The 13,418-nt window shown below is 40.4% G+C and overlaps 1 protein-coding gene across 2 annotated transcripts in view; it reads left to right on the top strand.

Annotated features, from left to right (window-relative positions):
- Positions 1 to 13,418, top strand: part of ADAM12 (ADAM metallopeptidase domain 12) — a 185,293-nt gene that overhangs the window by 89,323 nt on the left and 82,552 nt on the right. The window lies entirely within an intron of this gene.

The following is a 13,418-nucleotide window of genomic DNA, read 5'->3' on the forward strand; positions in this document are numbered from 1 at the left end:
GTTGTTAAAAACAATCTCTTGCCTTATCCGATACTATCCAACACTAAAACATGGAGGAACATGTCCTGGCTTGAGTGTAACTCAAATAAAATAAAGATAATTCTGACTGGTTTGGAAATAACCAGGAGATACAGCAAAAAAATCCTATCCTTTCATGTAATTAACCTTTCTTTTGATATTCCAGATGTGAAAGTTGCAAAATTTTCCTTTTGGATATGGACTGGCATTAATGTATGTCTCCACATTCTTCGGGTTTAGGTTTCTCCAGTTTGCAATGTGCTGTTCTGGGCAGAGGTTTCTGTACTGCTAGCACAGCCTGATCCAAGGCACTGCTTTCTCCTCTTGTTGTCAGGAGGAGGCAAATTTAAGGGATAGGATAATAGAGTCTGATCTTTTCCATGCCACAGTCTAGTCTTAAGCCTGTTGGCAAAACTTTTACCCTTATGAATTCCTTGGTGATGAGTGCTGTTTCTTTGACTGATATGCATAGGCAGGGGAACATTTCTACATCACTACCCAAACTTTCTAAAACATACTTAAATAATTTACATAAAATCCAAATCTGTATGTGAAATATTCTCATGAGTCAAGGGCTTATTCACTGTGAATTCATTCTGTGAGTGGGAGGAAACCTGAACTGTCTTGGATAAAATGGCCTTTATAAAATATAGATCTATTTCCTAATATTTATGTCAGATTCTACTCATTATATTTTTTTTTTCCTCTTTCTTACCTCAGTCTGAAACTACCTCACCAACCTCTTTGCTAGCACTGCTTCACATGGATGTTAATACTAAATGATTAGAGTTTCTTCTGTGCCTGTGTCATTAAATAGTCTCTCTCTGATTTACCAGAATGCAGATTATAATAGAGGCATTAAAAAGGCATGTATCTGTAATTGCTTTTTAATGCCATTGCTATTTATGGGTAATTTTAGTTTCAAAGTAACCTGGAAAGTCATGTAAAAAAGCATTTGATGATAAAGGTGGGCCAAGGAAAATCCATCATACATGATGTTATTTAATTGAAGTACTGTTATGGATCCTAGAATGAAGCAGGTTTCTAGGTGCAATGTATTATACTTATGCAAGTCAAACTCAGCGTTGTACTAATTATTGCAAACTCATAAACAGTTAAAAAATATCACATGTATGTTTTCTGTGAGCATTATTAACAATTATCGTAGCAGTTTCAGGTATGACAGACATAGCCTGATCCATGAATAGCAGAAAAAAATATTTAAACTGATGTTAATTCAGTGCTGTGTGGAAATGCATGCCCTACATTTATACAGCAATCCAGCTTTTTATATGTGAATGACATAGTTCCCAATGCAGAGGAAGCTGAGTTAGCTCAGAGGTCTCCCCATGGGCTTTACATCACTAAACAACTTTCAATATATCACTTAAATCTTAGGTCAGGAAGGATGGCTCTCCAGAATCCTGTTGAACAGTTTCTCAACAGATTTGTTTCTTCAGTCTGGGCATCTTCTAAGTCAGTAACACCTAGACAAAATAAAGCAATGTGCTGCCAAGACTACTCCACTCATGTCTGAAGTAGTAGCGTCCATATGCTTTAAGTGTTGAATAATTCTGTGCGGTGTAAGACGATGGGGCATCATGTGCATCTGTTTCATATAGGTAACAGATAAATATAAGTATGACAAACATTTTCTAGAGGGATTTTGCTTGTCCAACTAGACCAAGTGCCTTAGAGAAGATTGATTTTCAGAGGATGGTTACCCAAGTGTCTGAAGCTGTGTATCTGAAATAGCCATTCACTTTTAAGACTATTTTACATATGTGCAAATGCATATAGTGCTCCAGAGCATATATGTGTGTGTGTGTGCGCGCGCGCTCATATCATTTCTGCATGTTTGACTCATGTCCGTATATATGAATAGTTTGTATATAATCCTGTGGAACTTTGTTTTCTGGCAAAGGAGTCTACGTTAATTCCTAAAACCCTGAGCAACAACAGAATTACTTTGCAGTGTTAGGGGGGAAAACATTACAATAAAAATGAAGCATACTTTTAATTATCTGTAGTCATTTGGATGAAATCTATAATGAGCTTGATAAATGCTGATGCTCTAGGCATCAATTTTTCAAATGACAGTAGAACCAAAAATATCTGGAAAGGCATTGTTAGCTTAGACTACACAATATTTTTGAGGTCTTGGTTAGTAGGAATAATTAAAATGACTTATGTAAGATAAGTGTCATATCTCTGTCAGCAACTAAATGTTAAATGTTATTATAAACTAATTACTTCCTTGAATTGAAAAGAAAATTATAATTCTGTGTCTTAACTGTTAAAAGACAGTGTCTGATCTTCTCTCACCCAAGCTGTTTACCAGCACATCTTCAGTGACTTCAGTGCAATGAGATGCCCTTGAAGTGGGTGAGAAGCAAGTTTGGACCCCTGGGCCAGCAAAAATCTTACGGTAGCAAGAAGTCAGAATCTGTTTCTGACATTAACCTATTCCTAAAGAAGTAAAAACAGAAGCAGCTGATGTTGTGGGGTTTTTCATTGTGTTTCTGACCACAGGTTTGCTCTGGAGGGGGGAGGGGGGATCCTCATGCCCCAGCCCCACTGCCTGCCCTTCCTTCCCACGGCCGGCTGCTGCAGCTCTGCCACGCTCACCTAGCTAAGGCCACATGTTTTCCTGCAGTCATTTGCTGTTGAATTAATGTGTTTAATTGGTTCAGAAAGGGTTCTGACACATGGCAGGGTCAAGGAATTAGATACAGTGGAAGCGTGCAGCAGAGAGAGGTGAAAAAACAAAGAAAAATCTAAAAACCTAGTTTACCGTTACCCCAGTGTCCTGATATCACTGGCCATTCTTCCTTTCCTGCCTGAAAAACATGAACATGGAGCCTGATGTGACAAACAGGGATGATGGTCTGTGTTACCTCCATTAGAGGTCCCACTGAAGTCACATCTTGTAGAGTTGGTTACCTGGTGCCCTGGCAACTGGCAGCCTCATATACCATGTTGTGGATTTGAAATTTATTTAAGAAAAGCACCAGTGTGGTTGTCTCGCTTTTTTGTGTCTTGCTTATTAAGAAAAATATATCTCCTCTTTAACAGTGTAATAATAAACATAGGCATGTAAGAGGTGATGAAAGGAGGGCTATGGAGGAATAATGTGAGGAAAAGGAGAGAGAATGGAAAGGTGATGAAGAATGGCTAAGGTAAAATGCAGGGAATGTAGGAAAGTAATTAATGGGTAAGAAAGAAGAAAGGAAGGAGGAATATTTCAGCCCCTGTCCTTTCTCTCAGATACCTCCGCCCTATAAACTCACTCATTGCTTGATACCTCAGGCCCATGCTTTTGTTCTGCAAACACCTGAATCGCCTCATCCCAATTTCAAGTCATATGTTGAAGCAGAGTTAGTTGGAAATGAGCCATCATCCTCTGAGAGTATAGCCTAATGTTACTTGAAAAATCACTCCAGGCTTTCCCAAGTCACCTGAAGTGCCATATGCCAACAGCTGATGCGGTGTTTGGGATGCGCTCCCCTGTTGCAGGGGCTGAGGCAGTCGGTACAGGGCAGGAGCAGCCCACCATCTTCAAGCCTGAACGGTGGAGGATGTGCTTGTTTCAGAAGTGGTTTAGAAAATGCGCAGTTACACCTTCATGCAAGAAATGATGCTGCATAGCAAAGCCAGGAAGCGATTGTATTTTTATTGGATCAGAGTAGTGTTAACAGGAGTTGGTGATCTCATGCAGCTTTGCTTGCTCCGGTAAGAATAACCCTTACAGACTTGAAAACCACGCAAGCATTCATAGTCACCCTCCAAACAAAAGCATACAGGTTACTGAGACAGTGGGTATCTTGCTGTTTTTCTATCCCAGTAAAATTGTGCTAGGCACCGAAGTCAACGCCTTACCCACTGACTTCCATGGGAGCTGACTTTCAAGCACACCATGCTGTAATTGCTGCCATTAGCCTTAACTCGTTGCCTGAAATCTGCAGCTGCAGTCTTGTTGTGTTACCAAATTAATTGATCTTCATGGAAGTCACTGCTTTAATTGGAAAGGAAGAGTGTCAGCAGAGAGTGAGCTCTTGCTTAATCTCAGCCTCCACCCCACGTTTGTCCCTGGCTCATAAAGGATCTCGAGGCAGAGCGGGAGCGGTATTTTGGAGAAATGTGGCACACGTGTCCTCTTCACGAGTTATTTCCCTAGTATTGACCACTGCTAGAGACAGAATATAGGACTAGGTAGACCTTTGGTCTGACAACCTGCAGCCAACCTTACGGCTTTTGCACCTACTTAGCTTTAAATGAGCGTGTGTACCAGATTTGTAGGCTTGAGACTTAAACACAGATTTTGCACAAAGGTATCCTTACACATCTCTGCCCTCTTCATCCAGAATTTTAAAAGCTTAGTGAGAGAGACAGTGAGGCGTAGGGCAAAATGAAGGCGTATCTGTAAAAGTCAATGGTGTTCTGCAAGTGAAATATGAGTAAAGCCTACTTAGAGCAAATGGCTCATTCTTGTGGCAAGGAAAAAATTGTAGGTTTAAGTAAAACAAAAATACTATTTTATGTTTCAACAAACTGGCAGAAATGGCAAGACAGCTTCATTTGAATTAAAACTGCAAATGCAAACCTACAGGCACACACTCAAAAGCAAGAATAAGCTACAGAGAGGATGTGATTGTTGGTTACAGTCTAAGAATAAACCTAGGCTCAGTGACTTTTCATTAATGTAAGAGCCTGGCTTTCTAAAAGTATAGCATATGCTTGCATATAATCTTTTGTAATCCCACAGCACTATTTATATTTTGTTAGTTATATTTTAATAAGTTCTGATTTTTCATTGGAATTGCTTAAATTTCTATGTTTATAAATTTTCCATGTTAGGACTAGTTTTCTTGGATGTTTTAAATAGAATTCTGAACTAGTCTGAAAATGTTCAGATGAAAGTACAGTTAGACAATTTGCCCAATGACATCTGTTCAGCAGCGTAATTTTACTCAGCTACAAATGGCATATTTAATTGAATGAAACATTTCAAATAGAATTTGACAGCTTTCCAGCCCAGTATCTCTGAACTTAACTATTTAATGAAAATAGGCCATCCTAGAAGTGTTACAGGGACTATAAAGCATTTGTTTTATGAAAGGCAGTACTGTGATGTTAGAAAACAATGCATTAAAATATTATGTCTGCCACTTGTGATATATGTACTTCTTAGCTTCTGAAACATCTCAATGTTTTCTAGTCAATCTTTTGAGCCATGATTTTACAGTACTGTCTGCATTGCCTACATCTGTAATTCTAATGCTGTATTCTGCATGCAAGATCACAGTGTTAAAAAAAAGCCCCTAGATTATCTTGTACAAGTTTTAGTGGAAGCATTATATAGGAAGTATGCATTTCATCAGAAACCACAGTATTGTCATCTGAGGAACAGATCCATGGAAGGGGAGCCAGACGTTTCAGAGCTGTGTTAGTCTTTAGCCAAAGCCATTTTGGAATACTGAGTTGTGTAAATTTGTCTGGGTTCAGCCTGCAGCGTAGCAGTGCACATTACTTTTGATCTTTGCCATAGATACTTCAGAGGTGTAGTAGTTCTGTGGTTATTTCCAGCATAATGCTTTACTTTTGACATGTTGCTTCAGGGTTTCACAGCCACTTCCATTACTCTAAGTTAAAACTACTTAGTACAGCTCACACAAGTAAAGTATCTCAAAAGCAGTCAGCCTCCATAGTTTGCCTAAATGTGCAGAACTGTATTTTTTCCATCAGAAATCAGTTCGTTAGCCCATAAGCACTGTCACCTCTCTGTAGCAGACAACAGTTTGTGGGCAGTGTTACTCTGGAGCCTTTACTGAAGGTGTTTGTTTTTCATGGCATACTGCCCAGCTGAACCGATAACATGATTTCTGTTATTCTGCTACACAGGGAAGCTCAAGGAGGTAATATAAAATATTCCTCACAAGGAGCTCTCCTAGGACAATTTTGTGAGACAGATGCTGAAAACCGTCAAATGCTGCTCTGGTATGTTGGAGCTGGCTGGTGAACAACAAGGTCAGAACATCTTTGAGGTTAACATGGGCGGGATGCTGGGAAACCTGTTCCGAATTTGACTTTCGGTGCGCGGGATGAGCAGTTTTAGTCAAAGCTCACAGAAGTAAACGATGCCATTTCGTCTTGTGCCGGAGAAGTTTTGCTGTGTCTCCGAGCTCCCTTGCGGAGATGGAGCGAGCCTTGCTGGTATTCTTCTCATTCCCCCACACACGCCGTGTGAGTTGCTTCCTCCCTTAATGACCACCTGAGGTGCAGGGTACCTAACGCTGTCCCATTATGACTACCCTGAGGGGTTTGGCCTAGCTTAAGCCATTTTAGGGAGAGAACTTGTTTTTACCCATCTGCTTTGTTGGAAAACGTTGTTAATCTTGTTCCAAGGGAGAACATGCTTTCCCCGCAACAGTGGTTAGCAGTAGTCTCTTCATTAACGTTTTGGAATTAGAATGGTAAAATGCATGCTACAGTTTTGGCAAGTAGATGTTTGCCGTAAACATTACAATGAGTGATGGAAGCAGGGTGTGCAGCCGAGAGCCTGGAACAGCATGGGAGGCCACTGACGTGCTTAATTTCATTTCAATCTTTTTCTATTGAAGTTTGGGGAGGTGAGGTTTATGGTTTATTTTCCAAGCAGTCAGGAAACAAGAAAGCTCTCAATCACTCAGTGATTGCTAGCTGGGGAGGTGGTTTTCTCCCTTAGTTGTTAAGATTTGTTTGCTTAGACTGTTCTTTGCTGTGTTCTATACACTGAAACCTCATGCAGTGACTAGTTCTGACGACGGGATGCTTGTAGGCTTTAAATGCTGTGCTTGTCCCTCTTGTCTCCCTAGTCCCAGCACACCAGAGAGCAGCTATCGCTGAGAGTACCCGTGTTTCAACACACTGTCTAGGGACAACGCAGAGCGTGGCTCTCACTTTTGGCATTGTAGCTTGTGTTTACGGAAATTTGCTCTTTGTGCCAGATACTGTTCCGCTCGTGCAAGGGGATGGGAGTGGGATTTTAACATGGACTCCAGTAAACACAGCATTATATAAACTTCTGCATTAAAAGAACTGGGTAGAAGTAGAGGGACCTATTTTTCAAACGTAGTGTATGATCAACTCAAATCGTCTATCTACAGACCATGTGAAATAGGCCAGAGGCTACTACCATGGAGTTTATACTGAAACTTTGGATGCTTGGTTGATTTCCTAGCTATTATAGTTTTATTTTGCTCCCTTCTTTTCCTCAGAATTGTTGTGCTAATTAAGCTCTGCAAATTTCAATCTCTCAGGTTCTTCAATTATGACATTGCAGTCCCTCTATGGCAGCACACTGGAGTGTAGCAGATAGGATATTATGAAGTGGAGACATTCAATGGGAAAATGTCCAAAAGCATTTCAAATCACTTAAGATAATTAAACAAGGGGAAAGAATGTGGCGTGTTTAAAGAATATGTGGTAGTTTTGCGAATAGGATGATGTTAGGTGCCTGTGCATGGGAAACTCATTACCCATGCTTCACTCATTCGTTATATTGTAATGAGAAAGAAGAATTGAAAAACGCCTCTCTGAATATCGCCTTCGTGAATATCAGGAGGTACTTGCACTGAGACCACCACCGCAGAAGCAGCAGGCTTAACAGACTTGTTTATTGCTCTGGATATACCTGCGAAGAAATACGGCAATTGAAGAAATAACAACTAATTCCAGTCTAAAGGTCAAACTGACCTGAATTGAGATGCTTAAGAATTAATGGAGTATGCTGGTGTCAGCAGGCAGAGGTTTAGATGACATTTTTTTCTAACCGCCAATATGCCATCCTGTTTCACCCTCCTCGCCTCCCCCGTTTGTAGGCAAGGTTTAAAATGCATAGCTGGAGGGCTTTTAATACGAATTTGTCTAACAGAGTGAGGCAGTACTTGGATGGGGGAAAAAACAGACACTTTATCATTCGGAAGGAGGAGAAAGAGTAACAAGTATAAGTAAAGGTCAGATGTCTGTCTGAGCTGCAGGCAGCGTATCTGAGGAGCAGGGAAGCACCACAGCCTTGCACTACCACTGGCTTGTTATGATCAATGCTCCCACAGAGTAGGTAGAGCAGCTGACTGTTATCATTTAAGAAGTCACAGGAATATTTAATGTTCTTCCTAAAACACCGGTTCTTAAAGTAGAGTAACTACACTGACAAGTTAATCAAAACCAAAGGGAAGCAGAAGAGCAAACTTAAGGGTGTGAAAAGTGTGTGTTCGTCTCCAAAGCTCAATAGGTTCACAGCACCTTCTCTGTATCATTAAAAGCAATCTGTGCAACCTCCTAACCAAAGAGCACACCGCTGTGATGTTGGACCCCAGAACACAGATGTCCGTGTGTGACCGTATTTGAAACAAGATTTAAGGGGAAGATCAGGGGCTGCATTTCCAAACTTTTCTACAGGATAAGGAGTTGCATAAACTAAAATCAGATCACACGCCTCAGTGCTGTGAGTCTTGCAGTGTATATGCAGATTACCCAAGATTCATTCCTAGGCATGTCAGACCTCAGAATCAAACAGTTGACAACGTTCTAGCTCGGATTTGAGGCTGCTTTACACCTCCATGAGATCCAAAAGAAAACACAGTGCTGCTTTTAGAAATTGCTCATGGTGTTTCTGTTTCAGGCGTTTATTTTAGCTAAGTGTCCGGTTCCTGCTTCACTTTACCCCATCTCAAAGTCCTCGTTAATGCTTGATGGTAGTAGGCAGATGACGCCACATCCCTGGGAGTGCTGGTGGGTTTGGGCTATATGCCACAGAGCGCCTGGCCAGGAGAAGCAGCCCAGGTCTCTGCTCATTCACTAGCACTAACAATCAGACAGTGCTAGCAGAAGCAGGGATTTATTATTGTAAAAACTTGAGTGTCTTCTGCCAGCCCTGATTCCCTACTGAAGCAAAGGTCAAGTTTTATGCTCCATGTCAGGCCAGAGCAAGGCATGGTGCTTCTGAGATGTGTAACGGCAAGCCACATACCACCCAGGATATGTTGAAGAAATGCGTACCAGACCATCCAGACATCGTTTCGTTTGGCTTTAAAGCAGTGCTGTTGAATCTCCGTTGCTGGATGTCACCAGTCTCACAGAGCAGCTTTGAGAGATTTGTAGATCATTTGGATGGATAACAATGTTGGTGTCTTCCCCCAGATGTATTGCAGGGGGATGACCTGGAACAGGGAGGGCAACCAAAGAAGTTTCATCCTAAAAGGCAGATCGAAAAACAAGCCTGTGTACTGTTAGAAAGAGATTTGCTCCTTAGGCTTTTGTCTACTGGTTTCTCCTATATCACCAAGGGAAACCCTGGTGTCTGCTCCTACTGTGATGATGCTTAGATTTTTCCTGAGTAACACTAACAGGAAAAGTACACAGTTCTTGTCATTTTTTTATACCCTGATATTCTATACTTGGCATGTGGATGGTTAAGGGAGAATTTGATAATAATCTGCACCTAACCGACTGCTATATGTACCAGAAAGGAAAAAAATTGTTTCAGCTACTGAAAGAAGTGTAACTAGGAAAAACTAGAAAAGGCTGAATATCAGGAAATGCATCATGACAGTAACAGCTGTTGGAATGCAAAGTAATCTCCCCTTGAAAGTGGTGGGATCAGCATTGCTTCTGACATTTGGAGCTCGACGAGACAGAATCTAATTTGATCTACAGCATAGTTGGCTTTCAGGGAGACCATCTGTATGATCCACTAGATTTTTTGCCATCTCTAACTTCTGCGACTCTGTCTTTCTGACTCTCCCTGGGTGATGAAATATCATTATAACCTTTTAAAATAATATATTGGTGCCAGGAGAGCAGAGACTGATTTTCTCATTTGCAAGTGAGAGGCGGTGCATTAAATTACTATTCCTGTCATTAAATGGATTGAGTAAAAAATGTGATGTGTTTGAAACAGGGCATTTTCCCCCTCCCCAAACAAACCACCTAAGACTTCACACTGTGGGCGGCCAGGAAGGTGAGAGTTAGAAGTTTAAATAATGTTCATCATATTCCCTGAGGCTTAGGTTAGTGGAAGCTACTTGACACCTGAAAATGTTTCAGCAAATCTGATGGGTAAGCTTCCTACTGATTTACAGAGGATGATGAAGCCTGTGCTGTGTCTGTCATAGATCAGGAGGGATAAAACTTGTCCTTCTGGGCCATCGAAGCTTCTACATGTTAATTTGGCTCTGGGAAATGTGAAAAAATCCACGGTGCTGACAAACACAGCAACTAAGTACATAAGTAATTTAACTCAAGAATTGCACTTTTGCATCTTCAGAGACTAAATGAGAAAGTTGTGGTGTTGCTTCAACTGATTTTTTTTTAATCGTATCCAGCAGTTGATCTGGTTCTCAAAACCATTTGTTTCTGCTTCTTCATGCAGTGCAAAAAACTGATAATCATCTGGTACTGTTGAGCGTTGTAGCTGACAACATTTGAAACTCCAGACATGGTGATGAATTGCACTGTGATATATTAATGTTATTTTGATCCCTGCTCTTTCAAAACTACATTGATCCAATTAGGTTAAGTAGCTTGCCATCTAAATTAATTTACTTTCCTCTATTAATCTCCTTTACTGTGGGTCAAAAACAGAAAAGTAAATCAATCTGTTACTTTGCATATCTTTGGGGGGTGGGGGGTAATTAAATTACCTAATAGACACATATGTTGAATTCATTGTTTGGTATGTTAAAAATTATTGCCATAAGTGGAAAGTGAAGTGGTGCACACTCGGTTGTGGAATTTGAGTGCTTGTTACACTTAGTTTTCATAGCCTTTCAAGACATGCCTTTACATGACTTGCTGTCCCTGGATACTAATGCTGTGTGCTTATAAGGCTATACAGCTTTTAAGCTATTAGGCATTTTGAAAGTGGGGATAACAGCTTCTTTCTCTCCCAGAAATTGTTGGACTCCCCAGCAACATGTCTCGTAGAGGTCCCCAGCCTCTACAGTGCAGAGAAAACCTTTCCTCTGTCTTGCTCTCAAACTAGTACTGGCACCGTACGTGGCAGGAAAACAGAAGTCTCAGCAGTGATGTCTTAGTTACTAAACTGAAGGAGTGTTAATGCAGACTTCTGAAAAACTTCCTCATTTTCTTAAAAAGGTCCTTCAGTGGTACACGAAATTTCCATGTTTTGAAATCCTACTTTAGCTTCTACATTGGGGCATGCTTTTTATTTTATTAGGTTAGTCCAATAGTGGGACTTCATCAGCTTGGTGCTCTTACCAGTCTTTTACTACTCATACTGGGAATTCTTATGTTCAGCCGGTATTTCATCAGGGTAGACAGCAAACTTCCATCCTGATAGGGAGACTGAGGACAGCTACACCAGGAATTTGTTTCCCTGCAATATTCCCTCGCTTTGGTAAGTAGAACTGTCCATGAAAGATTCAAATGAAAATGAAGCAGTGATGGAAGGGAATGAGATCCAGTGGCTGGAAACTGAATGTTGATACAGTCAATCTAGATACAAAGTGGAGTGTTTTTACATTGAGCTTAATTAACTGTTAAAAACTTATCAGGCTTGTGATAGCTTCTTCATCATGGGAGGTCCAGACAAGGGCTTTATACAGTAAGAAAATGGATGTGGTTCCATCACAGTCATCGTACTAGAAGAATAATTCGAGTCAAATGGCCTATGTAATGCGGCAGGTGGGATTGCTGATCACAGCGCTCCCTTCTGGTATTAAAATCTATGAATCTATGAAATATTTTCTAACTCTGTGCCTGAGGGTAGAATGAACAGAAGCAGAAAGGTCACCTTTATCATCACTGCTGTCAAACACTTTGGAAATAGCAGAGCACAAAGCAAGTATATTGCTCAATCATTTTGCCCTTATGCTACATCTGTTACCATATCCCTTGCCTGTATTTTGTCCCATTAAATAAAAATCGCTCTGGTATCCTATATAAAATCCCATTTCCAAAAAGTGCACAGCAGAACTCTGCTGGCTTCAGCAAAGATGGAATCTTACCTTTTGCCTTTACAAAGGTAATTAATGCCTGCTAAGCGCAGAACTTAGCATTGTTGTTATATAAATAATAATGATAATTAAGAAAGCAGCTGCTCTTTGTGATAATGAGACAGTAGGAAACATGGACACAGCACACTTTCTTTCAGGCACAAGAGGGGAGATAAACATTGGTGTCAAGTGCCCTCCAAGACACCACAGGGGGTTGAGGTGTCCCTACAGAGCTGGTTGGTGAAATATAGAGAGTATCTAAATCAACACTAGGTGCTTGGCTGGGCAACCAAATCCTGCTCTAGGTGTGGTGGTTGGCTGAGATCCAGAGCAGTTCCTCTACAACCCACCAAATGCTGCAGTGTTTTAACATTCGGTATCTATTAATATACTAACATTTCCCACAAGCTGAAAAACGTAAAGTGAGAAACTGCTCTTGAATACTCATTGTGTTGGGGCTTTGCTATCTTCACCTTTTTACATTGCCGTTTCCTCCCTTTTTTTTTCCTTTTTTTGTTTTGGTCTTCTTTCATCTTTTTTTTTCTTCTACCTTAAGATAGAAGCTTTTAAAGATGGGTTTTCTCTCTAATAAGTGTTAGTACAGTTCCTAGCACAAGCAGGTCCTGATCGTGACTGAGCCATTGGATATTAATGTGATTCAAATAAATCAATAACGAAAATTAAATGTTTGTTCATGTTCTAGTTTTAATGTTTATATAAAGTGCAAGAAATGTGCACTGAGACTGTGTGCTAGTTCACACTAATATATATGCAAGAGCGCAGCATTAACCAGCTTTAAATAAAAGGGTCCGGTTTGTTCAAATCAACAACCCAAGGGAGAAACGCGTCTTTGAAGTGGAACAGAAAGAACACTGTGAAACACTGTGCCAAAGATTTTCAGTAGTCCAAACTCTCCAGTTTTCTGAAGGTGATGCTGGCATTTATGTTTGGTTTCTTCCATATCGTGCTTTTGCATTTCACTAGCATATTTGTCAAAACTCAAGCACGTTTGTGTTGAGGAGCATAGCTTAAGACCTATGTTAGGAGTAAATGTGGAAATGTATTCTTCCTTCTGGCCTTGTTAGAAATGCTCTTTAGATAAGGAGTTGAAAAACAGATCAATAGCAAGATTTCTTTTTTTTTCTTTTTTTTTTAAAGGTAGATGCTGCTTTCCCTGTTCCATGAGTTTACTACAAAAAAAAAAGTTTTCATAGCTGTCATGCACATGCCCTTCTCTGGAGATTTCTGGAAAATGGCAATTGCAGGTCAAAATTTTTTATATCATTGCCAAAGGCAGGAGTGGAAGTGTGGAGAGAATGAGAACAAAATATCTCATCACAGACATGGTCTTCTACCAAATCCTGATCCATTATTTCAAGTTGTTAGATTTCCATTCATGAATAT

This window comes from Haliaeetus leucocephalus, unplaced genomic scaffold (genome assembly GCF_000737465.1).
Source record: "Haliaeetus leucocephalus isolate CR32 unplaced genomic scaffold, Haliaeetus_leucocephalus-4.0 Scaffold830, whole genome shotgun sequence".
Taxonomy (NCBI): domain Eukaryota; kingdom Metazoa; phylum Chordata; class Aves; order Accipitriformes; family Accipitridae; genus Haliaeetus; species Haliaeetus leucocephalus.